The 5028-nt window shown below is 43.2% G+C and overlaps 1 protein-coding gene across 1 annotated transcript in view; it reads right to left on the bottom strand.

The window, feature by feature from the left end:
* Nucleotides 1-152, bottom strand: part of INO80 (INO80 complex ATPase subunit) — a 135327-nt gene extending 135175 nt beyond the window's left edge. Inside the window, 1 exon segment of the mRNA XM_017895419.1 lies at nt 134-152. The gene's annotated coding sequence lies outside the window, so the exon portion shown is untranslated.
* Between the last annotated feature and the right edge of the window lie 4876 nt (nt 153-5028).

The raw sequence follows: 5028 nt of genomic DNA, 5'->3' as shown, positions 1-5028 counted from the left end.
GTCTTGCTCTGTTGCCTGGGCTGGAGTGCAGTGGCCGGATCTCAGCTCACTGCAAGCTCTGCCTCCCGGGTTTACGCCATTCTCCTGCCTCAGCCTCCCTAGTAGCTGGGACTACAGGCGCCCGCCAACTCACCCGGCTAGTTTTTTGTATTTTTTAGTAGAGACGGGGTTTCACAGTGTTAGCCAGGATGGTCTCGATCTCCTGACCTCGTGATCCACCTGTCTCGGCCTTCCAAAGTGCTGGGATTACAGGCTTGAGCCACCGCGCCCGGCAAAAGGAATGGAATATTTTCAAAACTTATTCCTCAGTACCTATGTGAGTATGAAATCAAAAACAATTTGTTGAAGAAAGACCACAGTTACTTCTAGTCTTACAATGCTCAATATACACTCCCTTTAGACGCCCTGTATACATCAATCCTATCAATTGACTCATCCCAGAAATCATCTTTGCAGCATATCACCACTGACGGCTGAAATGACAGGTGCAATGCAATCCCTTATGTCCACAATACCACCAAAAAACGGTGCTGCAAGCACGAAATTCTCCACATATCTCCACAAGTAGTCTTTTTTTTTTTTTTTTGAGACAGAGTCTCACTTTGTCGTCCAGGCTGGAGTGCAGTGGCGAGATCTCGGCTCACTGCAAGCTCTGCCTCCCGGGTTCACGCCATTCTGCTGCCTCAGCCTCCAAGCAGCTGGGACTACAGGCGCGTACCACCACGCCTGGCTAAGTTTTTGTATTTTTTTTAGTAGAGACGGGGTTTCACCGTATTAGCCAGGATGGTCTCGATCTCCTGACCTCGTGATCCGCCCGCCTCAGCCTCCCAAAGTGCTGGGATTACAGGCGTGAGCCACCGCACCCGGCCTACACAAGTAGTCTTATGATGACATCTGGGGAACCAAGTTATATCATTTTTTAAGTGTTCAATTTTTTTCTTTATGGTGGCAAAATATACATAACATAAAACTTACCACTTTGACCACCTCCAGCCTCCCAAGTAGCTGGGACTATAGGCACACGCCACCACACCTGGCTAATTTTTGTATTTTTAGTAGAGATGGAGTTTCACTATGTTGGCCAGGCTGGTCTCAAATTCCTGGCCTTAAGTGATCCACCCACCTCAGCCTCCCAAAGTACTGGGATTATAGGCATCAGCCACTCACTGGGCTGACAATTATTTTCTAGTCACCTTTTAAGATTGCTGGCCTCTCAATTCAGCCTAGTCTTGATTAGCATGTTAAAAGCTGCTGCTGTAATAACCACTTTCATCTCCTCTATTTGTCTCTCATTCCCTACAAGAAAACTGCATGGCCATCAACCTGACCCATCTGTTATTGTCCAGCTTCAGCAAAACACTTGATAATTCTCAATAACCCTTTTACCCACCTTCTATCAATTGTTTCTCATTCTCTACCAAGATTACTTCAAATCTTTTTTCCCTCTTCCTCAAAATTCTGAAGTCATTCCCCACTTACCTTGGAAGAGCCTGAGAAGCAAATCATTCCATCCTCTTTTATTTCACCTTAGCTCAATAGTTTCCTCTTACTTGTGTTATTTGAGTCACCAACACAAATAAACTTTATTTGTAACTCTTAGTCAAGGTGATTCTCCATACTAGTACAAAAGATATGACTATTTCTTGCCGGGCACGGTGGCTCATGTCTGTAATGCATGAGCATGCAGGCGGATCACAAGGTCAGGAGTTCGAGACCAACCTGGCTAACACAGTGAAATCCTGTCTTTACTAAAAATACAGCAAATTAGCTGGGCTTGGTGGCATGCACCTGTAGTCCCAGCTACTCAGGAGGCTGAGGCAGGAGAATTATTTGAACCCGGGAGGTGGAGGTTGCAATGAGCCAAGATTGTGCCACCGAACTCCAGCCTGGGTGACAGAGCAAGACTCCACCTCAAAAAAGAAGATATGACTATTTCTTATGTCACCTATTATGGGTTTGTGTCCATGTATTTGCATTTTAAAATACATACTGTGTAACTATAAGTTACTTTATGTTTCCCCAATATATTACAATTGGGGCATCATACTGCTTTTTAAAATTACATGTTATATTACCTATAGATTTCATTTTAGGATTTTAAAAAGGGCCTATTAGGCCAGGCGCGGTGGCTCACGTCTGTAATCCTAGCTCTTTGGGAGGCCGAGGCAGGCGGATCACCTGAGGTCAGGAGTTTGAGACCAGCCTAACCTATATGGTGAAACCCCATCTCTACTAAAAATACAAAAATTAGCTGGGCATGGTGGTGGGTGCTTGTAGTCCCAGCTACTTGGGAGGCTGAGGCAGGAGAATTCCTTGAACTCGGGAGGCAGAGGTTACAGTGAGCCAATATCATGCCACTGCACTCCAGCCTGGGAAACAGATCGAGACTCCCGTCTCAAAGAAAAACAAAAGGGGGGGTGTATTATAAAATATTTGTAATAAAAAAGGAGAGTTGGGTCTGATACAGTTGAGAACCATACTCTCTGATAACCACTGTTTATCAGAACGAATGAAGTCAATATTGCTGAGCGACTCTTGCTTTTGGATACTCTACTGTGTAATCTTTGAAAACTTGGACTATTCCTTCTTTAACTCCTTAACTGAAACTTTATTCTAAATGTGGAGTACACCAAAGTTCTGTCACCTACTCCTATCCCTTAGGAAATCTCATCTTCTACCAGGAATTCAATTAACACTGTTGTATGACTGACCCTCTAGCTCTCAACTTGCACAGCATACAATCCACATTTCTAGATGCTTCTAGAAATGCTTTCTAGTCCCTACAAACCCAAACTTCTCATATGCCTCCACAGAAGCTAGTTCATCTGTCTTTCCTATTTATATAACAATTATTCAGACTCAAAATCTATGAATCATTTTTTACACCCCCTTCTACTTCTCTCCTGACATACAGTGAACCCCAATGTGTAGTTAATTCTTCTTTGGGAATAATGTCTGGAACATGTCAGTTTCTTCCTATTATCAGTGTTTTCATTTAGCTTCTTAGCCTCACACCTAGACTACTGCTTCCTAATTGAGTTTCCTATCTCCAGGTTCTTCTCTAATTCATCCTCACAGATACTTCCAGATCAGTATTCCCAAATCATCATTCTTGTTTTATATTTTTTTGAGACACAGTCTCACTTTGTCACCCAGGCTGGAGTCCAGTGGCACGATCTCAGCTCACTGCAACCTCCACCTCCCTGGCTCAAGCAATTTTCCTGCCTCAGCCTCCCAGGTAGCTGGGATTACAGGTGCCCATCACTACGCCCGGCTAATTTTTCCTATTTTCAGTAGAGAAGGGGTTTCACCATGTTGGTCAGGCTAATCTCAAACTCTTGACCTCAAGTGATGCACCTGCCTCAGCCTCCCAAAGCACTGGGATTACAGGTGTAAGCTACGGCACCCAGCCCAAATTCATCATTCTGATTATGTCATTAGTTCCTCAATAGTTTTCCAAAACTCAATAAAATCTAAATTCTTCAGCCTGAAATTTAAAGACCTTTATCATCTGGTTTTGAGTTACTTTTTCAATTTAATCTTTTACGACTTCCCCACATTCCAGCCAAATTAAGAGTTCCTTTAAAATGTCTCTTAACTTCCTATCAGACCTGTCTCACTTCGAGCAAAAAGGCTCTTTAAAATTCATCTCACCGCCAGGCGCGCTGGCTCACACCTGTAATTCCAACACTTTGGGAGGCCAAGGCAGGCTGATCACCTGAGGTCAGGAGTTTCGAGACCAGCCTGACCAACATGGAGAAACCTTGTCTCCACTAAAAACACAACAAAATTAGCTAGGCATGGTGGTGCATGCCTGTAATCCCACCTACTTGGGAGGTGGAGGCAGCAGAACCGCTTGAACCTGAGAGGCAGAGGTTGTGGCCACTGCACTCCAGCCTGGGCAGTAAGAACAAAACTCCATCTCAAAAAAAAATAAAATAAAATAAAGTAAAATAAAATTCATCTGACCACACGCTCATACTGTATTGCTAAGGATGAAAGAACTATTCAACATGTTTTCGGAACAATTCATCACTGAATAGCCTGTTCCATACCCTGAACTCTGGCTCTTCATTATCCTGAATGCAAACTCGGATCATACTTCAGCTGCCCTGCCAACAGCTTCATGTTAACGGTAACTGTATGCTTCAGAATCATACTCACATATATCAGACTTCCTGAGCTGTGTTCATGAGTAATCCTGGGCTGATTGCTTCGTACTCTCTAGTTACTACAAGGCCCTTATTTCTTATCTTTTCTTTTCTTTTTTTTTTTTTTAACGGGGAGTCTTGCTCCTTCTCCCAGTCTGGAGTGCAGCGGTCCGATCTCGGCTCACTGCAACCTCCACCTCCCAGATTCAAGGGATTCTCCTGCCTCAGCCTTCTGAGTAGCTGGGATTACAGGCGTAAGTCACCACGCCAGCTAATTGTTTTTGTATTTTAGTAGAGACGAGGTTTCACCATGTTAGCCAGGCTGGTTTCAAACTCCTGACCTCAAGTGATTTCTCTGCCTCGGCCTCCCAAACTGCTGGGATTACAGGTATGAGCTACCACCATACCCGGCCAACTTCTTATCAGTATTTATATTGTACAGAATTACATATTCTGTACAAAATTCACTTTTATACTTAATTTTACTATGCTAAAAGTCAGTGTTCATTATGGGAGTGGACACACTTAACCAGTCTGGGTAGTAACAGAGAAGTTATGTAGAACTGTGTTCCTCAAAGAAGACTGAAAATCAAAGTTAAGGTAATTCATCCCAAAGACAAACCATCTGCAAATAAGCATGAGTTGAACTGTACACTAACTGGATCCTGCTTTTCAAACTGTAGATATTTCAGCCAGTCATATCTGTGATGATTATATAAAGAGTAAATGTAATTACTTTCACTCTATTAACTATGTGGTCTAACAATCAACAAGGAGATATGTTTACATCAAACCAGGTGGTTGATAAACATTTCTTCAAATGTTAGACATTTTCCTTTACGCAAGAAGCTTGGGGTTGGGGGGTACCTCCATTATA

Source organism: Rhinopithecus bieti, unplaced genomic scaffold (assembly GCF_001698545.2).
Source record: "Rhinopithecus bieti isolate Rb0 unplaced genomic scaffold, ASM169854v2 scaffold_26426, whole genome shotgun sequence".
Taxonomy (NCBI): domain Eukaryota; kingdom Metazoa; phylum Chordata; class Mammalia; order Primates; family Cercopithecidae; genus Rhinopithecus; species Rhinopithecus bieti.
The sequence above is the reverse complement of the archived record's forward strand: the minus strand, read 5'-3'. Positions and strand labels throughout refer to the sequence as shown.